General features: G+C 34.4%; 2 long non-coding RNA genes across 12 annotated transcripts in view; one reads left to right on the top strand and one right to left on the bottom strand.

Moving 5' to 3' along the window:
• LOC112662019 (uncharacterized) overlaps nucleotides 1–6096 on the top strand; it is a 68914-nt gene extending 62818 nt beyond the window's left edge. The window contains exons 6-7 of the long non-coding RNA XR_007401867.1: nucleotides 2506–2565; nucleotides 5394–6096. This is a non-coding gene — a long non-coding RNA (uncharacterized LOC112662019). The remainder of the gene's footprint in view (nucleotides 1–2505; nucleotides 2566–5393) is intronic.
• Nucleotides 1–26787, bottom strand: part of LOC112662020 (uncharacterized) — a 162021-nt gene that overhangs the window by 33490 nt on the left and 101744 nt on the right. The window lies entirely within an intron of this gene.

The following is a 26787-nucleotide window of genomic DNA, read 5'->3' as shown; positions in this document are numbered from 1 at the left end:
GTCTTGAAAATAATTCAGTCTCATTTTAATTCTGTAAGCAAGTGTAACCTGGGTTCATAGCCACAGATCCACTAACTTTAATAATTTCAATTAGTGTATTGAAGAAAACATGATTTTTTCATTCATTCACTATTCTCAGTTGTTTCACTTCCATATCTCTCTGCTCCACCATAAATATGTTCAATTTGCTGCTAGTCACTTTCTGGAATCATATAAACTGCAGAGAGAAGCCCAGCACATTGTCCACAATTCCATTCACTATCCTAAAGTGAGATTGAACGCAAAAGAGAGTTGTCGTCCAATGTAAGACTTCTTACAGACACAGGAATAAATATAATGAGAAAGACAAAAAATAATATCAGTCTTCAGTGTTCTTAAATTTCAGTTCATCATAGAGAATTACTTACTAGCTCTCCTCCAGCCCCCTTTGCTCCTATCATGCTACCATTGCATTAAGACCAAATCTTTCAGACTGTTTTCTTCCCATCGAATCTCCTCTCTGCACACCATCTACACTCATAGAAAAAAAAATTTGCTCCTAATGAACATAGCTTCTCTGATTATGCAGAGCAACTTAACTCTTCACTTTTCATGTCTCTATATTCTATTCTTGTCTTGGCTTTGCTACTTTTTGCAAACCCAAAATACTCTTTATCTGTTTTTTTTTTTCCCCAAAAAGGGACAATATTCTCTTTAAGATGTATTTGATTGTGTCTCCATAGACCTATTTATTCAAACTGCCAGTGGCTTTTATCTGTTCTCCAAAATATTAAAATTCTCCCAAGTAATACATGTATATATCCTAAAAATATAAATATAATAAATGTTTGTAATGAAAAGTAGCAGTTACCTAATTCATGCTTCCCCTTCCTGTATCACTTTCATGAAGTAAAATTTTCTAAATACATTATTTCATTTTTAAAAATTCTAGTTATTACCTCCTTTACTTTAAATATTAATATTAAAAATCAAGTAATAATTTAATACATTATCAACTGATGACCACACAATAAAGACAAAGATTTACTCATAAAAACCTACCCCTGTTTCTAGTTTTATCTCAGTTATTTTTATTATTTTATTTTCTCAATTGGTTCATCTTTCTATCATAAATTTAGTTGCATAACCTTGTAAATATTATCTATTGTGCTTGTGTCTCAAAACCATTTGCTGTCTTTCCCCCTTCTCTCTGACTACTGAGTGTTACTCATTTCTTTTGGGATATTCATTTCATAAGGAAAAATATAAAAGAACATGGAGAGAACAACAAAAAAAAGACAAATTATTGGCTTCAGATTTCATCATAACCAAGACTAAAACTATTGCTTTTAACTGGCGAGAGCTGTGCTTTGGAATTCAAATGTGCAAATGTTAAAGGAAACAGTAGACAGACTATGCAAAAACAGAATAAAAAGTGTCAGACATCCTTGCCCTTCTTTGGGTAAGGGAAGAGATTCAACACTGACCAGAAAGTTTCAACACATACTTAAACCAGAGACCATAAACTCCCAGAGCATGAACAAGATTTGTTTTGCCTACAGAAGGAAGTGGAGAAGAAGAAAGAGAATGAGAAAGAGATAAGGGAGGAGAGGAGAAGAGGAGGAGGAAGAAAGAATTTGCAGGTCACAGATTATAATTATACCATACTCTAATCTGATTTACCCTAACATTGCAAAGTTAGCACCTGTGCTCTCTTGCATCTGACACCACCAACTCCAACCATTCATATTTCCACAACTTTAGACAGCATCTTTTCATTATACCCCATATTAGAAATAGTAAGCTTCTAAGTTTCTCTACACCTCGTCTTTCCCCTTCAACTTTTCAACATGTCTGCTGAAAATCAACTTTTACACTATCAAAGTTAAACAATCTAATTTCTGTTCCATGACACTGTCTTTTCTGTTTAGTCCATAACTTAAATAAGTAGGTTGAAAAAAATCAACAAATAATAGCAATGGCTACAAATAGATTTTGGTATACATTCAGTAAGTTAATATTTAGTTCCTTTACAAGAGGTCTAATAGCAGGATTCTCAAGCAAATCAAAGGAGAATGATTCTAATATATAAATGAAACCTAAATATTAGAATGTATAGGTGAAATCTAATATATAGATTTTTCTATACTTCGTATTTTTTTTCAAATTTTGCACTATTTTAGTTCAATTTACTTAACATTTGGACCATAAATTTCTATAAGTTTTTATTGTTTTCCCCAGAGCATCTGATTTCATTATCACTTTTATGATTTTTGTTTGGGAAATAATTTATCTTCATCACTATGTCAGTCCTATCAGGAACTTTTTAATTAATTTATCAATTACTTATAATCTACTTTATTCTTATTTTTTTAATTGTGTTAAAGGACATGTAACATGAAATCTACCCTCTTAACAAAATTTTAAGTGTAATGTATAGTATTGCTAACTACATGCACATTGTTGTACAGCAGATCTCTAGAGCTTTTTCATCTTGTATGATGCAACTTTATATCCCTTGAACAGGAGCCTTCCATTCATTCCTCCCTCCAGCCTCTGGTGACCACCATTCTTCTTCTGGCTTCTGTGAGTTTGACTATTTTAGATATCTCATATAAATAGAATTATTCAGTATTTGTCCTTCTGTGACTGACTGGCATATTTCATTTAGCATAATGTCAAAAGATTTTTATTCAGGTTGTTGCTTATGACAATATTTCCTTCTTTTTAAAAGCTGAATACTATTCCATTATTATGCATAAGCCAATTTTTCTTTATCTTTTCACCCATGGATGGACACTGAGGTTGTTTTCAAACACTAGTTATTGTAAATAATGTGATGAACATGGAAATGCAAATATATATTTGAGAGTCTGCTTTTAATTCTTTTGGATAAATATACAGAAGTAGGATTTCTGGATTATATGCTGGTTCTATTTTTAATTTTTTGAAGAACCTCCAGAGTGTTTTGGGTAGAAACTGCACTATTTTATATTCATACCAACAGAGTGCAGGGATCCAATTTCTCCATATCTACACCAACAATTATTATTTTCTGGGTTTTGTTTTTGTTTTATATTGGCCATCCTAACAGGTGTGAAGTGGTATCTCATATTGATTTTGATTTGCATTGTCCTCATGATTAGTGATAGCATCTTTTCATATACCTGTTGACTATCCATACGCCTTCTTTAGAGAAAAATCTATTCAAGTCTTTTGGCTATTTTTAAATTGGATTATTTGCTTTTTTGCTGTTAAGTTGTAGAAGTTCCTTATATATTTTGGAAATTAACCCACTCTGAGACATATGGTTTGCAAACATTGTCTCGCATTCTTTAGGTGCCTTTTAATTCTATTGTTATCTCCTGCACAGAAGTTTTTTTAGTTTGATGTAGTCCCATTTGTCTATTTTGCTATTATTTCCTGTGCTTTTGGAGTCATATCCAAGAAATCATCGTTGAAATTAATGTTATAAAGTTTTTCTCTTTTAGGAGTGTTCTCTTTTAAAAGTGTTCTTTTAAAAAGTCTCTTTTAAAAGTGTTCTTTTAGGAGCTTTATAGTTTTAGATATTACATTTGAGTTTTTAATTCATCCTGAATTTACTTTTGTGTATGACTTGAGATAAAAGTCCAATTTTACTCTTTTGCAAGTGGTTAACCAGTTTTATTAGCACCATTTGTTGAAAAGATTATCTTTTCCCCATTGTGTAGTGTTGGCACTTTTGTTGAAGATCATTTCACTATAAATGTGTGGATTTATTGTTGTGTTCTATATTCTGTTCCATTGTTCTATATGTCTGTCCTTATGCCAGGACTATACTCCTGATTACTAAAGCTTTACAGCATGTTTTGAAGTCAGGAAATGTGAAGCCTCTGGCTTTATTATTCTTTCTCAAGATTGACTATTTAGAATACTTTCTAGTTCTATATGAATTTCAGGGTTTTGTTTTCTATTTCTGAAAGAAAATGTCATTGGGATTTTGATGAGATTGTATTGAATCAGTACATTGCTTTGGGAAAGTAGACATTTTAAACAATAGTACATCTTTCAAAACATGAACACAAATGCCTTTCCATTTACTTGTGTCTTCCTTAATCTCTGCAATGTTTCATTGTTTTTAATGTACAAGTCTTTTGCATCATTGTGTAAGTTTATTCCTAAGTTATTCTTTTTGATGTTATCGTAAATGGGAATTTTTAAATTTAATTTTCAGATTGTTTTTAGTGTATAGAAACGTGACTAAGCTCTATATGTTCATAATTATCCTGCAAATTTGTGGAATTTTACTAGTTCAAACATTTTTATGCAGAATCTTTAGTCCATGTAATCTACAGAGATGATTTTACTTCTCCTTTTCTGATTTTGATAACTTTCATTTATTTTTCTTGCCTAATTGCTCTAGTTAGGATTTCTAGTACTGTGTTGAGCAAATGAGAAAAGGGTGGGCATTCTTGCTTTGCTCTGATCTTAGAGAAAATATTTCATTCTTTTACCACTGAGTATAATGTTACTTATGAGCTCTTCATGTAAGGCCTTGATTTTTTTAGCTAATTTTCTTTTATTATTCTTTTTTTTAGTGTTTTTTATCATGAAAGTGTATCGAATTTTATTAAATGCTTTTTATTTATTGAGATAATTAGAGATTTTAATCCTTTATTATGTTAATGTAATGCATCCCACTGATTGATTATTGAATGATTTTAGCATCTCAGGGATAAATCCTACTTAGTCACGATATATGATCTTTTTAACGTGCTACTGAATTCCATTTGCTAGTATTGTGCTGAAAATTTCTGTACTTACATTCATCAGAGATATTGGCCCATATTTTTCTTTTCTTGGTATGTTTTCTGCCTGGCTTTAGTATCAGGGTAATGTTCTCACCATTTTATTTGGAGATTGTCTTTTGGATTCCCTCTGCCATACACTGTTCAGTTCTTGGCTACTGCACCTCATTCCTATACTCAGCTGTGTTTTTGAGAACTCCTCATCTGGCCTTATTATGGTTTTGGAAAGATTTACAGTATGAATCATCTAAGGTCACAGATGATAAAGCTAGCTTTCGAACCCTGGGCTTCTGACTTTCACAGGAAAGGTGTACTACATAGGTAGGCGGTCACTCCTCTATCCTGCAGTTGAAACTTCTACAAAACTCCTAAAAATTTCTCTAATAGTAGATATTTACCACTTGTTATAATGATTTGTGTGGTAGGGAGCCTCTAAATGTTTCACATAATCTCTGCCTCCTGCTATTCATGTTTCCTTCCCTTTAAACATGGGCTAGATATAGTTAATATGAATATAATGCAAAAGTGATAGTATTTCACTACTGAAATTAGGTTACAAAAAGACTCTAGATTCTATCTTCTCTCCCTCACTCTCTCTTTCTCTCTCTCCCTCTCACTCTCTCATAGGAAGCAAACTGCTATGCTGTGAACTTTCCCTTGGAGAGGCCCACATGGCAAAGAATTAAGGAAGGTCTCTGGCCAACATCCAGTGAAGAACTGAAACCAAGAGGGACTAAATCTTGAGTTGCTTGGACTACTACATGCCTGAGCTTGGAAGCAGATCTTCCTCCAGTCAAGACTTGAGATGAGACTGCAGTCTCAGCTGACACCTTGATTGTAGCATGTAAGAGACCTTGAGTCAGACGGAACTAGTCATGCTGCACCTGAACTCCTGACCCACAGAAACTCTGAGATAATAGATATTTATTATTTTAAGCATCTCAGTTTTGGGCCAATTTATCACAGAGCAGTACATACCTAATACCATTTGTAAGAATAAAATTGTAAAGAAATGTTGAGAATGTACAGTAATGTTTTGAAATAAAGTATAGCACAGACAAATAATCTTAAGAACTTCTTCCCTCTTACTCTAAAGTCAATCCTAAAAGGAAAATATTTATAGACTTAAAATATAAAACTTGTGGGAATTAAAATTTTAAGTACAGTGTATATTCAAAATATCTGTCTACAAACTTATCAGACTTATTATCCCTCTGTTTTTCAATGTTGGCAATACAATATGTATGGCTTTGTATATGTTCTATTAAGTATAAAGTAAATACAGCAAATACTCTTAGGAATAAAATAAAGTAACCAAAGTGTCCGTTGATATAGTTCAAGATTAAATCATTGTAGCATATAATTTAAGAATATTAAATTTAACATTCAGAAAAGGGGATAAAAATTGCTCAGAAAGAAATTGAGCTATTTGTCATCCTTTGGGAAAAAGAGATTTGTAGTGCCTTAGTACTTATGAGAAATGTTTGAGATAAGTATGTAAGTTCCTATTCAAAAGTCATTTGATAATCTATTTTTAGTTTGGAACTAAGGAAACATTAAACAAAATTATCTTATATAACAAATATTAAAATGTAAACTGATTTTTGTTTCTTACAGAATTTAGTAAACAGTTGAACTCAACAATGTAAAAGAAAAGCTTGGTCTCCAGCGAACATATATCTGTATAACTGCACGACAACATGGTATCCTTGGCTTATCAAATTTTGTTTCCAAGTTTTTATGACTGAAGAAAAGAACAATTGCTCATATTACCTCTCTCTACATATATCTATATAGTCTGTGTAGACTACAAATTGTTGAGTAGGTTTTAAAATCCTTTATGGTAGTTTATATAATAAAAAGCATAAAATGATTTAAACACTAAACTAGGGAATTTCAGCATTCTTTGCAGGCAAATTCTCTTTCCTAAATAACGTATCTTACCTACCATTTCCAGAAGGCTGTGTTGACCTTGATCTTAATAACCAAAACTTCCTTGGTCAGAGTGAGACATTTGGCCCAAATTAGGCCAATCAGATTTCTCTATAAGGGATTTTAAACTGTAGTATCCTATGTGTCATCATCAAATAGTGCTGGGCACTGGGGCTTGATAAAATACAGAGCTAGAGGCTACATCAGAAACAGGGCAGCATAGGTTGGCAAAGAGAAGGTAAACTGATGAGATAATAGAATGAGACAGAGAAGGAGGTTTGTCTGCCAAACACTATTCATTGGTGGGATTGTATATGTGTATGTCCCTTCCTGCGGTCCCCTATGGATAAAGTACACTCTCACATCCTTCCATTGCCACCCACAGGCATTCTCCTCATCTTTGCAAAAAGTTCCCATTAATTAATCATGCTGATCATCTTCTTCTCATTCTCCTTAGAATTTGTATTTCCAGATAACTCCCAAGTATCTAGAGTACTGAGCAACGGGGTTATTTTTCTTTGTGTTGATTGATTTCTTTTTCTTCTAATGCTGTCCCTGAACTTTAAATAGTGAGTCTTGGGGTAAGTAACTTTATTAGTTCTCTTTTGGGTAGGATACTGTTGTGATGCACATCCTTGGTAGGGCTCAGCTCCTCTCTGCCCACAGACTAGACAGGAATCACCATTGTGGAGGTAAGACATTGAGAAAGATGTCAGGAAAGAGAAAGGTCACAAAGTCATTATTTAACTGTCACGTTCTCATTGAGGACTTTCTGACTAACTTGTGTAAAATTTCAAACTTCACCCATCCAACCCTCCAACACACACATATTTTCTATCCCCACTCCATTCCTCATTTTTCTCCTGAGTATACATCCCTTAGTTGCTTATTTCATACTTTGTTATGTTGTTTATTTTATGTCTCTCCTATTAAAATGTAAGTCTTATGAGAGCAAGAATTTTTCCTCCATTTCATTGATACGTATACCCAAACCCTAGAAGCAAAATCAGCTACTTAGTTAATGGGGCCAAGTGTGAAATGAAAAATGCAGTGTCCCATGATAAGAAATTATTAAGAATCTTAAGACAGTTACAGCAGAGCATTAAATCAAGTGCAGGGCCCTGAGTAATTGCAGAGGTTGCAAGCTATGAAACTGGCCCTGTCTAGAACTTCCTTTATAAAGCACCAACATATTGTAAATTAATATTCCAGTAGGCAAGACTTTGTTCCATTTACTTTTTACATAGCCTGTGAGGACAACCAGCACGTTAGCATATCCCACGATACTCAAGTGTCCCTATGACAAAAGATGAACCAATGAACATCTAGAGAGTTTTCTGTAAGACCTCCCCACATTTTAGCATTTAAAAGAACCGTCATGTAATTTCTCTCACATGTAAAACCCACAGGTACACAGAAAATAAAAATATATTCTAGAAGACAACAAAAATGGTCTCAGATGAAATAATGGCTGCAAAAAAAATCAGAATTTATTCATATATTTTAAAAATTCTATAACTGAACAAAAATATCTTTAATGAAATTAAATCATTCTTAAATTAATAACAAAAAGTTAAAATATCTAAAGCAAATAATTCATTGTGCATTTTTATAATATAATATGATATAAAAACATCCATCTTTTATAGGAGAACAGGGTTTTGTTTCCTTTTATTTCTCATAGTTATTAAATAATATGAATAATGTTTCTGAGTCAGTTCTTAATTTTAAGCACAGCATCAAGTATACTCTAATATTTTATTTTAATTCCAGGATATAATAAAATTCTTATTTTCAAAAGCATATTATAGCAAAGATAATAACACAAATCTAATGTTTTAACTCTTATATGGCAACTGCCAAAATATTTACTTATTTAATCTTGGAAAGTTTACCTCATAATTTTGCTTGGAAATTTACAATTGTCATTAATCACATTTACTTTAAAATCATTCTAATTTTCTTTCTTGTTTTATTAAAATCTGGGTATTTTGCTTTTTATTTATTTATTTATTTTTATTTATATATTTTTAAAGAAGACAGTGCGAGCAAGTAGGGGGGCAGAGGGAAAGGGAGAGAGAGAATCTTAAGCAGACTCGAGCCCATGACTCTGAGATCATGACCTGAACCAAAATTAAGACACTTAACAGACTAGGCTACCCAGGTTTCCCTAAAGTCTATGTTTTTTTATTAAAAGCTTTTCTTTTTCAGTCACATATCCACGTGTAGTATGAACCTCTAATGCCAACACACATGGAATAATGCCTCCTCCAAAAGTTAGTTTTTTTTATTTTTTTAAGATTTTATTTATTTATTCATAGAGACACAGAGAGAGAGAGAGAGAGAGAGGGAGAGAGAGGCAGAGACACAGACGGAGAAGCAGGCACCATGCAGAGAGCCTGAGGTGGGACTCGATCCAGGATCTCCAGGATCATGCCCTGGGCTGCAGGCGGCGCTAAACCGCTGCACTACCGGGGCTGCCCTCCTCCAAAAGTTAGAAGTACAAACCCAAATCTAAAATAAAAACTATAGGTCAGCATATTGTATAATATGTTGGCTATGTACCAAAGCATAATTTAACCATAATTTTTAATTTTTTTAACCATACTTAGTTCACACTGTGGGTGACTTCTCATAAGATACTTTGACCATTTACAAAAGACATACAATATCAACACATAAGTATGTTTAATATTTTTCTATATATTAAGGATTTCTTTCATATCATGCTATTAACATTTCAAAAACACAATGAAAGAAATGTCAGCCTAGAGTAAACCTCAAACGGATAGCACAACATAATGTAAAATGAATAGAATTTACAGTTAGGCAGAACTTTGTGCTAAGAAACTTTAATTTGGTTCCTAGAATATTGTGGACTTCACTTAAAAACAAGAAAATAGCAGCATCCAGCTTTACATTGTGGGGACAAAATAGTTGCTTAATAAATATTAGTTTTTTCCTTTCCACCTCCCCACCCTACGTCTCCTCTTTGGGGATGGCATCAATTAGAATTCTTGGTTGCAAGTGAAAGCAAATACAACCAACTTACTTAGGCTAAAAGGGAATTTATTGGCTCACATAAAAGAACAAGACTGGATTCAGGGCCCAGAAAATATAATTAGGAGTTGGTTTTTCTCCATCTCTTTACTCTGCCTTCTGTCACATTGGCTTCAGCATCACGCATCACATGGTAGCAAGAGGTTGCCTGAAGCTCCAGCCCCAACATTCTCTGAGGTTTCAGGCCTAACAGAAGAGAGTGAACATCTCTTTCCTAGGAGTTTCCAAGTACGTTTATTTTAGCTCTGATTAGATTTGATGCTCAAGACTTGACCAATTACTGTAGCTAAAAGGATGGATATTCATGGTGGGTCCAAGATAGCTGTGTTCCACCTCAGGAATGCTGTGTGTGTGTGTGTGTATGACCTAATTCCTTAAATGGAATTCAGATTATAGTTCCCAGGAAAAAACGGTAAATAGCTCTGGAGTTCTGGGCAGTAAAAAGAGCAGATATCCACTATAGATCCTCTTCAATTCAGAGTCATGGATGCTTCAAGGATAAATCTTCCCTACCTATTAACAACAATGATGTCCCTAAAATCTTCTGTCTAGTTGCCTCAGAATCTCGATGAGATCTCACCTTGTCAGTTCTTTAAAATCTCTTTTCTTCTTCTATTTTAGTTTTCACTCTTTAGACTCAGTTCTAGTTTGTTTTTTTTGATCGACCCCAATACTCTCCTCCATCAAATCTTTGCTACAGTTTAGTATTTGTGTCTTCTCTCAGTTCTCAAAGCATCTGGACATCCTAGCATGCATTATACTGCATTATATCAATTACCTTGTTAGTTGCATATCTCTCCTCTGTACTGGGTCCTCATTGTCTAGCAGGAAAATTGCCACAGAATAATCACTTAATACATATTTTCCAAAGCAATAAATGAATGCATCAAATTATCAGTGAATGAGTACACTGGTATCACAGAAGAGACCTCCAAAATGTGATCCTCTTAGTTTCTGTTGCAAGTTTCACTGTTAGATAAGTAAAGGTACAAATTTCAGTCATTTTTATACTCCAGGTCATTTCCCTTCAGTGTAAATATCTAGAATGTTCTTATAGAGTTAGAGTGAGTCTTTCCTTCCTGTGTCTGTCTCTTTGTCTCTGTCTTTTTCTCTATCACTAACACACACACATGTATATATGCATGCATGCACATTCATACAAACAGTCCTGCACATATATAAAACAAAATTTCTCTAAGAGCATGGTTAATTCAAAATTTATATAATGCAGCTTTTATTTTTTATGGATTTTTAAATATAATCTCAAATGATGAGCTACTCTGAGAAGGCAGTGGCCACATTTTTACTACAGAAAAATCTCTAGATACAGCAATTTTTCTGACAATTTATTTGACTACAAAGTATCTGGCTGGCTTCAGAGGGAGAGAAAAATCATCCAGAGTTTTCAACAGAAGGAACTTCTAAAGGTAGATGAAGCCAACGCATTTCAAGGAAAAAAAAAAAAGTAGATTAGCCAACGGTGAAATCTCTGCAGTCCCAGGGAGATTTCTCCTCCCTTGAATTTTGCTGAAGCGAGTTTTTCATCAATTATTTCCATGAAAGTTTAAAAATGCTGTGGGTATATAATTCTCACTCTTAAAGGCAAAAGTTCTTTTTTAAGTATAATTTTAAAACTATTTTTAAAAATACACAAGCCATGCCTGGGTGCAATTTCATCGTTAAAAAATTGCAAGACTGAATATAAGTATATAGAATTTTTAAAACACTGTTTAGTCTATCCCTTCACTTCCACACTGGTAATTGCTTCTAATTGTTTGTATCTTTCCAGACATTTAAAAAATTCTCATATATTATTCTTCATAAAGTCTCCCTGATTTCCTTTCTGTGAATTTCCTCTCCTCCTCAATCATTTGGCCAGAGACCACTTCCTAGCACCTGCCTCCACCATGGAATCCAAGCCTTCCTACAAGCTTCTTCTAACAGCCAGGGGCAGCATGAGGCACAAACTCAGTTAGCTAGACAGAAGCTCCTGGGACTCTGAACAGTAAGTGAGTAAACCAAGGAATCAGGAGTTTTGAGAGTCAGAATCCTCACAGTAGCAGCAATAGAGGTAATGATAGTCGTGGCAGCTGTGGCAACACACAGGCCAGGCTATGCCTGCACAAATATGTTGCAACATTTCCTGCTTCCTGGTTTTCTTTTGAATTTCCTTGTTTCCTGGTGTTTCCAATGTCTTTCTCCTGTTCCCATTGATTCTGGTATCCTTCCAATAGCATGTAGATTAGAATTCTGTAAATTCTGTTGTGCCTGTTATTAAAAATGGAGGCCAACTATCTTTGGGTAAGTCTAATATATTTTTCCCATCTTTTTAATTTGTTTTTAAGTATTTTCTGATGTGTCTTTTATAACTATTCAGGTTTACATGCATTGAGGTTTTGAAAACAAATCTGAGAATTTCTAACATTTAATGGAAATTCTTTCAATCATCTTCTTTAATTCTTTTCTTTTTCAAATACTCAAATAGTTTCCTATTTAAAAGTCAGTGCATCAACATGACAAATGGCATTTATGAAAAACCTGTAGCTAACATCTACTTAACGGTGAAAGATTGAAAGTTTTCACACCAAGATCAACAATAAAACAAAGATGCCTACATTCATCAGTGCTTTTCAACATTATATTGGAAGTCCTAGCTAGAGCAATTAGACAAGGAAAAAAAAAGGTATTCAAATTGTAAAAGAAGGAGGAGGAGGAGAACTACATCTATAGATGGCATGATCCTATACAGTATATAGAAAATCTCAAATGACCCATGAGAAAGATACTAGAGATAATACATAAATTCAGCAAAACGATAGTATATAAGATCAACACGCAAAAATCAGTAGTGTTTCTATATACTAGCAATGAACAATCCAAAAAGAAACTAAGAACACAATTTCATTATAATAGGATCTAAATGAAAAAAATACTTAGTAATAAATTTAGCTAAAAAGGTGAAATTTCAAAACTTACTATAAAGCTATTAAAATCAAAACAGCATGGTACTGGCACAAAAATAAACACACAAATCAATGGAACAGAATTAAACAAGAAATAAACCCATAATTATATGATCAATTAAAATCTTCAACAAAGCAAGAATGAATATCTAAAGGGAAAAAGATAATCTCTCAAACAAATGGTATTGGGGAAACTGGTCAGCTACACGCAAAATATTGAAACTGTACTGCTTTCTTACACACACAAAAATAAACCCAAAATGTATTAAAGACCCAAATGTGAGACCTTAAGACCTGAAACCATAAAAATCCCATAAAAGGAGCACAGGTAGGGACACCTGGGTGGCTCAGAAGTTGAGCATCTGCCTTTGGCTCAGGTCGTGATCCTGGAGTCCCAGGATCAAGTCCCACTTCGGGTTCCTTGCATGGAGCCTGCTTCTCCCTCTGCCTGTGTTTCTGCCTCTCTCTCTCTCTCTCTCTCTCTGTGTGTCTCTCATGAATAAATAAAATCTTAAAAAAAAAAAAGGAGTACAGGTAGAAATGTGTCTGACATGAGCCACAGCAACATTTGTTTAGATATGTCTATCCTGAGGCAAGGGAAATAAAAGCAATAAATAAACTATTGGGACTACATCAAAATAAAAAGCTGCTGGATAGCAAAGGGAACAGTCAACAAAACTAAAAGGCTACTAAATGTAGAAGATATTTGCAAATAAGTTATCCAATAAAGGGTTAGTATCTAAAATATATAAAGAACTGATACAATGCAACACTCAAACACCAAATAATCCAATTAAAAAATAGTTAGAAGGCATGAATAGACATTTCTCCAAAGAAGACATCCAGATGGCCAACAGACACATAAAAAGATGCTCAACGTGACTTGTCATAAGGGGAATGTAAATCAAAACCACAATGACATATCACTTCCCACCTGTCAGAATGGCTAAAATCAACAACATGAGAAACAAGCATTGGTGAGGATGTGAAGAAAAAGGAACTCTTGTGCATTATTGATGGGAATGCAAGTTGATGCTGCCACTCTGGAAAACAGTATAGAGTTTCCTCAAAAAGTTAAAAATAGAACTATCCTATAATCCAGTAATTGCACTACTGGATATTTACTACCAAAAATGCAAAAGCACTAATTCATTGGAATACATGTAACTCTATGTTTATAGCAGCATTATTTATAATAACCAAATTAAGGAAAGAGCCCAAAAGATAAAGAAGATGTGGTGTATATATATATAATGGAATATTATTCGGCCATCAAAAGGAATTAAATCTTGCCATTTGCCACAACATGGATGAATTAGAGTATATTAGACTAAGTTAGATTATGCTTAGTGAAATAAGTCAATCAGAGAAAGGAAAATACCATATGATTTCACTTAAATGTGGATTTTAAGAAACAAAACAGAAGAATGTGGGAAGGGAAGGAAAAATAAAATAAGATAAAAAGAGAGGGATGCAAACCGTAAGCGACTCTTAATGACACAGAACAATCAGGGTTGCTGGAGGAGTGGTTGGTGGGGTAATGGGTTAAACAGGTGATGCATATTAAGGAGGGCACTGGTTGTGGTGAACATAGGGTGGTGTATGTAAGTAAAGAGTCACTAAATGCGACACCTGAAACAAATATTACACTATATGTCAACTAACTGGAATTTATTTATTTATTTTTCAGTGGTTTATCAGTCTAATACCTAGTGCTCATTACATCACATTCCCCTCTTAAAGTCTATCACCCAATTACCTTGTCTCCTTACCTCCCCCTCCTCCAGGGACCCTGAGATTTTTTCCCATGATTAAGTCTCTTAGGTTTCTCTCCCTCTCTTATTTCGACTTTATTTTTTCCTCTCTTCCCCTATGATCCTGTTTTGTTTCTTAAATTCCACATGAGTGAGATCATATGACAATTGTCTTTCCCTGATTGACTTATTTCGCTTAGCATAATATCCTCTAGCTCCATCCACATCATTGCAAATGGCACAATTTCATTTTTGGTAGCTGAGTAGTAGTCCACTGTATACATATACTACATCTTCTTTATCCACTTATCTGTCAATGGACATCTGGGATCTTTCCATAGTTTGGCTATAGTGGGTATTGTTGCTATAAACATTGGGGTACAGTTGCCTCTTTGAATCACTACATTTGTATCTTTGGGGTAAATACTCAGTAGCGCAATTGCTAGGTCATAGAGTAGCTCTATTTTCAACTTTTTGAGGAACCTCCATACTGTTTTCCAGGGTGGTGGCATCACCAACAGTGTACGAGGGTTCCCCTTTCTCCATATCCTTGCCAACATCTGTCATTTCCTGACTTGTTAATTTTAGCCATTCTGAATGGTGTGAGGTGGTATCTCATTGTGGTTTTGTTTTGTATTTTTCTGATGCTGAGTGATGTTGAGCATTTTTTTTATCCATTGGCCATTTGTATAACTTACCAGAATTTAAAGAAAAACTTAAAACTAAAAAATAAATAATAAATAAATAATGTAATATGTCAGTTGTACCTCAATTTAAAATTTTTAAAATAAAAATTAATTAAAAAAAAAACCCAAAGGAGCAAAGAAAAGCAAAAGAGAGAAACCAAGAAACAGACTCAAATAGATTCAAACAGAAAACAAATGCAACAGGGATTAAGGAGTACACTTCTCATGATGAGCACTCAGTGATGTATAGAATTGTTGAATCACTATATTGTACACCTGAAACTAATGAACACTGTATGTTAACTATACTGGACTTAAAATTTTAAAAAATAAACTAAAAAAAGAAGAAAAAATAGAACTGAAGTCTCAAAATCAATTTATACATCTGTGGTCAATTGATTTTTTACAAGTGCCAAGTCCATTCAATCGGGAAAGGATATTCTTTAACAGAAGTACTGGAACAATAATTTAAATATAAGATCTAGAAACCTAAAGCTTCTGTAAGAAAACATGGGGGAAATCTTCATGACCTTGGATTTGGCAATGGATTCTTTTATAATAATTGCTGATTTGAGCTTTGTTATTGATGTATTTTTTTTCTTGGTAATTTTTTATGACTTTGATGTTCTATACTTGATCATTGACAGAAATTTTTTTTTGGAAGAATGATCTTTCATAAGAACCATTAGCTCAATGAGGAAATGAAAAATGTATTAGGGCTGAGAATCCTTTTAACAAGTGATCAATGTTCATCTTAGAAAATTTGCTTAAACTCAAATATATAAATTTGTATTATTTGATAAGTTTTTGATGTGGCACAAGGCCTTTCCTTTGACATGGGTCTGCTGGTCAGATTTTCATATTATCTTTCATGAACTACACATAATGGATTATCTACCATTTCCAATTTCAGTGTCTTTATAGTTGAGATAAGAACTTAAAGACATTGTTGGAAGTGTTTGTGTTTACCATGTTCCAGATCTTTGTGACTTTTAATCCCAGTTATATAGTTCTTGGGCCCAGACCTAATTTCACATCTAATTTTTTAAGTGGCATATCTTTATGGAGTCTTCCTGAAGCATTTAATTTAGTTTTTCTTGGGATCCCTGGGTGGCGCAGCGGTTTGATGCCTGCCTTTGGCCCAGGGCACGATCCTGGAGACCCGGGATCGAATCCCACGTCGGGCTCCCGGTGCATGGAGCCTGCTTCTCCCTCTGCCTGTGTCTCTGCCTCTCTCTCTCTCTCTCTGTGACTATCATAAATAAATAAAAAATTTTAAAAATAAAAATAAATAAATAAAATAATTTAGTTTTTCTTGACATAATTCTTTGTTTTATACTGATATTTCATTTTTATAGGTTTGGACAATTAACATATATAACTTGTTTTTATAGTTATGGACAAAACACAACTCTTTCTTTAAGAACAGAATTCCATTGGTGGGAGTCATAGTGCAGTGATGTGCCATGTAGCCACTTCCTAAATATTTATCACATTGTAAGAATCATTTAAAAAGAAGAGAGGCATGTTAATTTGCTGAGTCAGCCAAAAGAACTGACCTAGTTAAGAGGACTTCTCTTTGTTTCTCTTATTCAGAATTCACTGTGCTGCTTTCCTACAAAATCCGTGTAATCATGTCTTTTCAATCTTGGACATTTTCCACTATATGTCACAGATATATTTTTTCTCTCTATTCTCACAATCAAAGAATCCTAGATGTATGTTGTATATTTCCATTTCTCCCCATTTCCTCATTCTTACTTTGCCTATGTCCAGCTATCATTTAAGCAGCTGAGTGTTTAATGATATATATGTATTTTTTACTCCCAGGTGTTCTACTTCACTCTTTTACAAGTCTGTTTTGTTATAATCCTTGCCTTTTTTTGAGATTTATATTTCTTCTTTTATCTCTATTTAAAAATAATTTAAAAAATAATAATCTTTTTGAAATTGTTTTGTTTACTCCCGTTCTTAAGGTGCTAATGTAAATTTTTGTTAGATCTGACTGCTTCCCTCATTGCAGCTGTTTCCTTAAGTGACTAAGGTAAAGGTTTCTGAGACCAAAACTGCCAAGTAGTCTTAACGTGGCCATAGAATTCCAGACAGTTGTTTCAGCATAGTAGAAAATTTGTCCCTCAACTTTACTTTCAATTCCCCCAACAGGAAAGAGATATTGTTTGTTATATGGCTATCAATTTCATTTTTAAAAAGGCCAATGTATCAGTTAAGTGGAACTTAACCTTGAAAATACCTTTAGGTTTTTAAACCTTGCCTCCATTATTTAAAATACAGATGACTAATAGATGTTACCTCCAAGTCCTTACAAAAGGGCTGTGAGGACTTTCAAAATATGTATGTTTATATGTATGTATGTACACAACTGGACAGATGGAAAGCTCCTTGGATTCTTTGGAAGGACAATGAATAGAGTGTTCCTGATTCGTGGAGCTCCTTTTTTCTCTAGAAACTCTGTAGCAGAAGCTCAGTTCCAGCTCTTTGTTTCACTCAGCCATAGGTGTGTCTGTGCACTAGAAAGCATGAAAACATTGGTGTTCTTAGGTCAAAATTCAAATTATCATTACTATTATTATTATTACCAAATTTCCATGTTGGGTTTTAGTTCTCTATTACTGGAAAAAGATAATTTTTAAATTTCATGTGTGTGTGTGTCTTTATTTTTTAACTTGATTAGCACATATTTGTTATTTTGTATCAGCATAGTTTGGGGGAGGATGGAGGGGTGAAAGGGGACAGCTACATCTGTTCACCATTTGGCTAAAAATCACTCTAGGATAGATTTCTAAAAGTAAAATTTCTGGGTCAAAAAACATGTGCATTTGAATTTTTGAGTTGCTGCTAAATTTCCTTTCCTCAAAAAGATGTGCTAGTATATCCTCCCTCCTACTGTGCCTAAAAGTGCCTATTGCCCCACACTTCTGACTGTACCATATATTAAAATTTTGGAACAAAATTCTCCCATGCTATGCTGCTTAATTTTACTTTTCCTTACTACTGATTTTGAGGATATCCTCACTTTTATTTGCATTTATGTTTATTCTGTGATTGCCTATTCGTATTCTTTCTGAAAGGCTAACTTAACTCTTCTATTTCCTTTACCTCAATGGATGAGCCTTAAATAATAATTACTGATGATTATGATATTACCTCATTCTATACTGGCATCTAATTAGCAAGAGGTAAAGCACCACCATTTCCATTTATAAGGATGACTTTATGCCCTAGAAATAGAAGTTAAGTGATTTGACAATCATGTTCAAGGTCATACAGCTATATAATTCAGAAATCAAACCCAGGAGTGTGGTGCTGGTGTTGATGCGCTAAAAATATTATCCTGCATAAGGAAGCTAGTCCTAAAGCTCATCCTTAAACTATGTTTGAAGAAATGTTTTTAAAAAATACAACTTTTAAAAATAAATGGAAATTCTGAGTTAGGGCTAAATGGATTTCCATAATAGAATTTCAAGATCCTTTCTCTCCAACAGAGAATTTTTCTGGAGACTTCTTTCTACCTGTGAGAGACCCTGATAAACTAAGGAAGTTTGATGATCACTGTTCAGTGTTATTTAATGAAAGGTTTAGATTAATTTACAAAAGATGCCCCAAACTGAAAAATCTATTGCTTGTTCATGTTTCTTAGAAATAATGATTACTGGGATCCCTGGGTGGCGCAGTGGTTTGGCGCCTGCCTTTGGCCCAGGACGCGATCCTGGAGACCCGGGATCGAATCCCACATCAGGCTCCCGTTGCATGGAGCCTGCTTCTCCCTCTGCCTGTGTCTCTGCCTCTCTCTCTCTCTCTGTGTGACTATCATAAATAAATAAAAATTAAAAAAAAAAAGAAATAATGATTACCAGTCCCTCTTCATGTATTCTGAGGCTCTAAAGTCTGTGTCAGTAAGAAAACTTTCGCAGTATGAGGTACTAAGCTACATAAATAAGCCAACCAAAGGAATAGTTTGTACTGGCAGCTAAAAAAAGACTCTCTGCTCGCCATCTCCTTCTCCAAAATACAATTCACTAATTTTTCAATAAATATTTATTAAAGCCAGAAGTTAAAGTGGTTATATAAAAATAACATGCCAGGTGGCAGGTTATAGTAGTTTAAAAGGACAGATGAAAGGGAGTCCTTTGGTGCTTAGAATAGCATCCGTTGTCATAATTAGCAAAATGTTAGCTTGAGAGCTCAAAATTTAAATAGAATCTGATCTTTCCTATGATGACCCCTGCCCCCATCTTTTGAAGGTACTCTTGGAGTCTGACCACTGCCAGGCATTAGTTAGACCAATTGTCTCAACTTTTTCAACTGAATAATCTTTTTTCTACAAGGCATCTACAATATGCCTTTCATGTGTGGAAAGAAAATTCATGCTCAACCTGTAAAAACCTAGCAGATGGTACAGTAATTTGTATATACATACATGCATGCAGGATATATTAGGGAGAATGAATCAGATTCATGTTATACCTATTTAAACATTTGATTATATTTAATTTTAATTCATTTATTCATAGTTTTAACCTCTGTAAGAACATCCATTATTTAAATTATTAGACAGGTAAACTGCATCAACAAAACTGCAGCATTTAATGTTGAAGATAACTGACATGCATGAAGTCATTGTATTAAAATATTGGTTTCCCTATTGTTTTGCACAGATGGTGCTAGTAATTAATACTATGCTATTTTTTCATCAGGGGGATTCCTTGTTGACAAAATTCACATAGTATACAATAAATGGCTATATTATACCATCTAAATAGATGATATATGGTATATAGATTTATTAATAGTTATATATTATTTGAGATGCAAATTATATAATGCTCCTAATGGTCAATGTATTATTGAATTTAATAAATTTAATAAATTGGGCAAAATGATGTTAAAAAAATCTTAACTGTATATTCAATCATATAGATGTGTAACAAATGTGTTCCATGCCATCTGGTCTGAAAACAGCAGCAATTTTAAGATATAGACTACTTACATGATTAAAAGTAGCAAGGAATGGCATAAACTAACACTTTAAAGCAGGCTTTCTAAAGGAGGTATCTTTCCTGAGTGGCCAACAGACACATTCTTTGCCATAACAGAAATGCTAGGGAACCTCAGCAGTATGGTTCTATACGAATACATAACTTTAAACTTTTCTCTTTTTAAGCAAGACTATTAACAAAAATTCTTAAGTTTATTTGTCACATCAGGAAGAAGAAAAGTTCTATCATTTCCATCTGGATAAGTCAGTCATTCAGGGGGATCCTCAAATTGAGGCCTTGGAAACATTTCTGAATTTTACTAGCACCTCCTACAGAGGGCAACAAAAGTGGAAAATTGATGTTAATAAATCTCTCCTTATGTCTCTTTTAGAGGGTTGAAAATATAACAAGCTTGTTTCATTTCTGAAGGATTTTAAAATTATCATTCCTTATTTCTAAAATGCCATGAAAATGCTGTTTAAATTTACATTCAACTCTCAGAACAGTAAATTACTGGCCAGAGAAGTATCCATTAGCAAACAAGATTTTTAAAGTGAGGAAACACATAGGTAAATAAAAGTCACCATTTATTTCAGGGCAATACCCCTAAAATTAGGATGGGGTTAGAATTCCTTTGAGACCCCTCCTATCTTTCAGAGTTGTCTCTAGTTTTTCCCTGACAACTATTCTGGTTCTTAATATAGAAATATCTTAATTTAGCAGACTAGAATGCAAGGACAGCCTCAAAATCATCTCTTTCGATGGGAGTTTGAAGGATAATACTCTCACATCACTGAGTGTCACCTTTCTAGTTTCATTATTATTTGGTATTGGTTTATGAGGAAACAGACCCACGTAGTCCAGCATAGGGAACTTAACACATGGTAGTACCTCTTCTGGTCTGAGGAGCCACCTTGGCAAATTACCTTAGACTGGTGAGGGTCTGGGTACAGAAGCACAGCATAGGGCTCAATTGCAAAGAAACTGAGTTGGATATGCAAAAGGAATTGAACAACGTGGAATATCAATCTTTTAAAAATCAAGTATTCACCCGTATTTACACCCTTCCTCTTGAGTTCTGAAAACTAGTGGGGGATTCTAGAACTCATTGGCAAAAAATTCAGCTCAATCATTACTCTTGGCAGAAAAGTGACTCATCCATAGATTGATCCACAGCCTGGTTAGGCTTGCAACTCTGAAGGGGCTCTATTTTTCTCTTTAAAATGTTCATTCTATAGTCTTCATGAAAAGAATCTAAATTCACTCTCATTTTTAAACTAAACATGCTATGCCATATGACACAATTTTTCTAAAAAGGAAGTATTGTTTAACTTACAAATATCCATGTCCTGGTTCTTAGTCTCTTTCATTATTAATAAACTAGGCCTTTGGCATTATTTGCTTTGACAAAAAAAGCAAATGCAATTGATCTTTTAAAATCCCCTGATCTGAGAGTCAGCTAACAATATATGAAATTTCAGGTGAGGACATTAAAATTCAAATTGTGTGCAAGCCCTAGAACACTTTGTGGAGAAGTAAGTTATTTCAAAATTAATAATAATACCTCATGCAATAGGAAATGTTTCTTTGTAAAAAAATATTTTAAAAGATAATTTATCATTAAATAATTAAAACATCTTCTTAACTATATATATATATATATATATATATATATATAATACCAGTCTCAATAACAAATAATATGAAAAAATGGTATGAAAAATCTTGCATTTGTTAATCATATTTGGAGGTGCAAAGACAAAAGTCCATATTTCCATGTTTTAGTTAATATACTTTATGGAAATAAAGCAGCAGTCAATTCTACAACCAATGTAAACATTGTTTTGCTAAGTTAAGTTTTATTCACAAAAATATTTCCAATAATAGTTTAGAGTAATTTAAGGATATTTAGAAAAATGGCTGCAGAGATATATTATTATGAATAATCTATGAATGTCTGTCACTTTTATGTTAGAATAATGCATAATAACGAACTAAGAATAGGACTAACTTGCAGGTGAAACCAGACCTCTGAGAAATCAGGATGGGTTTTCTAGTAATCCAGTAATAGAGCTCATAGGAAATATTTCAGGCAAATCTCTATTGTCCATTCTTAATATGTCCACCTTTACACATTCATTATAGTTCTTCATTCAAATTTACTGATAGCATCTACTGCTCTTGGCTTTATCATTTGCACTGATAGGAAAAAAAATTTATTAACCATTTATTAATCAGGTCTTACATGTAAATATTTACATCACTGACATTTCTTTTTTTCCCCAATTTTCTTATTGTCTATTTGTACTTGTATTGTGAATATAGAAATAATTTTAAAAATATTTTTGTTTTTGAAACTTTAAGTTGGCTTTGAAGACCATCAAAACCTTATCATTCCCAAAAGAGAAACAAAGTGTTTTTTAAAAATATTTATTTATTTATTTGAGAGAGAAATAGAGAGAGCATGAGCACAAGCAAAGGTAAGGGGAGAGGGAGAGAATGTCAACCAGGCTCCACCCCCAGCATGAGCTGGACATGGGGCTCAATCTCACAACCCTGACATGACCTGAATGGAAACCCAAGAGTCGGTTGCTTAACCAACTGACCCAGACAGGTGATCCCCCAAAAAAGTGTTTTGCCCAATTTTCACACAAATAAACTGCAGCTAGGAGCCCTTTGAAATTTAGCCCTTTGAACATAAGCTCCTCTTGTTGTTAAACTGTGTATTTCTTGAGGGCCTGTAACATGGCTCATGGCTTTGGTCGTATATGTGTTTATAGAGCACAAGTCAATTAAGTAATAAAGAAAGAAAAAAATAAATGGGAGTAGAAAACAAAAAGAAGAAAGAAGCAAGGAGGGAGGAAAGGATGAAAGAGAAAGGAAGAGGGAAGCAGGGAAGGAAGGAAGAATGGATTGAGAAAATATAGCTTATAAAAGATAATACTGAGCAGCCTGGGTGGCTCAGCGGTTTAGCGCCGCCTTCAGCCCAGGGCCTGGTCCTGGAGACCCGGGATTGAGTCCCACGTCAGGCTTCCTGCATGGAGCCTGCTTCTCCCTCTGCCTGTGTCTCTGCCTCTCTCTCTCTCTCTCTGTCTCTCATGAATAAGTAAAATCTTTAAAAAAAATCTTAAAAAAATAAAATAAAAGATAACACCAAGGGGCATCTGATAAATCATGAGATCAAAACGAGGAAAAGAAACCATTTTCTATCTCATTCCAATTCAGATATGGCTAAATCTTCATTTTTACCTGGATTGTACACATGTACTTAATTGTATGTGTATGTACTTACATATTTTTTTGCAAAAGAGTAGATGTAGGACCCAGAAAATATTTGGCAAAGATAAGAAGTAAAAGGGTATATTTGGTATTTAAACAATTAAAAATTAATGATCTGACAATTTTTTATAAACTATATACTGAGTTACGGCCAATCTTAAAAATCAAATACAAAGAATGTATTTTAAATTATGTAACTACTAGGATTTAATATATTGACCTCAGTAAATGACTCATTTTAAATACCATTAGGAGCCTTGTCCAGTTATCCTATTATTGACCTTCTAGGTTCTTGTTTATGTCAACTGTACTATTTGTTTTCTTTGAATTTTTTAACTTGTATAACCTATAAGACAGAATCAATATTGCAGCAAAAGCAAACACCAAAACTTATGAATGTTAGAAACCTACATTCAAATGTTTTTCATACTCAGAGCATTGCTCTGGAACCAGACTGCCTGAGTTCAAATATTGACTCCTCTACCCACCACCAGGCAAGTTACAGAACTACTCTGGCCTCAGTTTTTCTTATCTTTAGAAGGGGAATGATAATAGTACCTATCCTCTAGAACTGTTGTGAAGATCAAATAAATCAGAAAAGCTCTTGGACTATTACCTGCCATGTGACCTACTATCCATAGACGTAAAAATTACCATTATAGGTTTTCCCCTTCTATCTGAAAGTAGAACGCTCCTAAGAAATCTTTTTATGCTGAAATGGCAAAGGCAAAGAAGCAATTGCATTAATTTACACAGAAAAAAATTTAGGGTTCTCAGACCCCCAAAATAAACTGTCTTAGGGTTTACCTAAGAGACACTTTATGACATACCTTGCTAATAGATGCACACAGTAGGGCAGCCCGGGTGGCTCAGCAGTTTAGCGCCTGCCTTCAGCCCCGGGTGTGATCCTAGGGACCCAGGATCGAGTCCCATGTCAGGCTCCCAGCATGGAGCCTGCTTCTCCCTCTGCCTGTGTCTCTGACTCTCTCTCTCTCATAAATAAATAAAATCTTAAAAAAATAAAAGATGCACACAATAAATCAAGACAAAGAACACACACACATACACACACAAAAAGACAAAGCACAGATGCTCACAGACACAGTTCAAACTATGGCAGCTTGATGCTGAGGTGCTGGGTGTAGTTCCTGAGGATGGAGCTTGGCAGGGCCACTCTTGCTGCTCAGGGAGCATGGTGCCTCTACAACAGGTCACTATTAAACAAATTCTGAGTACTATTTCCACTTTTTGTCTTTGGATTTCTTTTGGTTAGTGAAAACAGGCACTAAGGTAGGTCTTTCCTACAAATAAAGTGGTGTAATGGGATCTTCAACAGGTGGAGGATACCTGCATTATGATATAATTTTTATTACAATGGTTCTTTAAATGAAGTAGTTTAGAATAACCAAAGTTATGTTAATTTACAGGAATTCAAATTAAAGTATTGAGACTTGCTTAGATGTCTTAAATAAACAGGGGTAATTGTCTTAAAGAAAGTTGATAATATTATCTTTTGTTCTTAGTTTGGCAATCACGTTTACATGTTTACATGTTTACAATCACAATCACGTTGTGTATGCAACACAATAGATTTTAAAGGTAAGCAAAATAAATGATCATTTTGCCTTGCACCTATTGAGTCAAAACTACCTTTTCACTAAAGACATTGCCTTGAGGCTCATGACAGCTTGCCTTCTGTTTGCACTCTTCTTTGCCTAAATTATAAAAGAAAGGCACAAAATTATGTGTTTTCCTTCACCAATATATTCATTATAATCTAATTGACTTGTGTTTCAAAAAGTTCATGTAGGAAATAACAGGTTTTAATGATCACTGTATCTACACTGAAAAATAACAGGTACTGCTAGAGTAAATGTCTTTATCCAAACAAAGGGTGATATAATACTACTTTGGACCTTTAAAATTTTATACTAAGACATACCTTGGTCTTCCACTTAGAAGTATCCTGTATCTCCATTTACTAACATGGCTAGAGGTAGTGTAGTACTATTGCAGACAAACATGTTGGTGGCCCCACTCCATCTCTTACTGGTTCAGATGCCATTCCTCCAACTCCTGTGGGTGTCACCACTGTGCACCTACTGCATACCTCTCAGGAGTGCTACCCTTGGGAAACTGGAGCCCCTCACCCTGAGGTGACTGGGAATTCCTTCACTCCCCCCACCCCTTGTTACAGGGCAACTCAAACCCAACAGCTACACAGTGGGGGACAGAATAGCCCAGATCCATGCATCAAGGAAGGGCAAATTCTATGCTGCAACTTATGCTCTTGTGTTCTCTTTGGGATTAGGCTGAGGTGAAACTTCTCCTGGAGCCACTTCCTTGTTTAATTTATTATCCCGTCTATTTTGCTTCCTTCACTCCAGTAACATTTCTCCCAAGAGCAAAACTTAATAAACCACATGCACATGAATCTCATTCTCAGACTCTGAGTCTGGGAAACCCCCTAAAACAGGTACACAGAGGTGAAACAGTACATTGAGATTTAGAAATCCAACACTACCTCTTCAAAGTGAGACTTCAAGAAAATTATCTATCAGGCTAAGCCCCAACATTCTCATATAGAAAATGGTAATAATGTCTCTTTATTTCCATCACAGCATTGTTGTGATTCACAAATGGACATAAAGATACTTAAAAGGGTATATGCAAATGTAATAAGCATTTTTAGTTAGCACTCCCCATTAAAAAAAATTTCTTTAAGATATGAAATACTTATTGAGGAAAACAATTGTCCCCACTTTGCATAGCAACCACTTTAAATTACTATTTTTATGTTTTCATACAATGTTAAATGCAATTTTTTTCCTATTCTGATGGAATTGTGGTTTAAGCTCCAAAGCTGAAGAGATTTTAAATCACACCTATTTTTAAAACAGTCATTAAACTACTGAACTAGAGCTAAAACCTTTCTTCACAGCTCACAGAAGATGCAGAAGAATCAACCCACTAACTATCATAATTCCCTTCCCTGTACCCACCCTCCACTACCCAGGCATTCAGTCTCAGGATGCAGAGCCAGGGGAGAGCAGAGGTTAGCTGAGAAATCTTCCCCCTAAATCCCCTTTAGTAATGGTCCACTACCTCCCCATGGAGGCCATCTGAGGTAGAGAATTCTAGAAGCTGATGCTGTGCCTTGGTCCTTAACTGAATGCTTGCATTTCTGGGTGTTCACTCTGCTACAGGGGTGCTGAGCATGGAGGGAGATTCCTGAGAGATTAATATATGCCCTATATCTGGATAGTTCCAAAAGTGGAAGGTTTGCTGATGCTGTCTTGCAGCAAGGGGCAGTGGGGCTGCAAAGCAGCGTAGAAGGAGGTCTTTGCTCC

The sequence above is a fragment of the Canis lupus genome, chromosome 13, assembly GCF_003254725.2.
Source record: "Canis lupus dingo isolate Sandy chromosome 13, ASM325472v2, whole genome shotgun sequence".
Taxonomy (NCBI): domain Eukaryota; kingdom Metazoa; phylum Chordata; class Mammalia; order Carnivora; family Canidae; genus Canis; species Canis lupus.
Note: the sequence above shows the minus strand (reverse complement) of the source record. Positions and strands in the feature narration are given on the sequence as shown.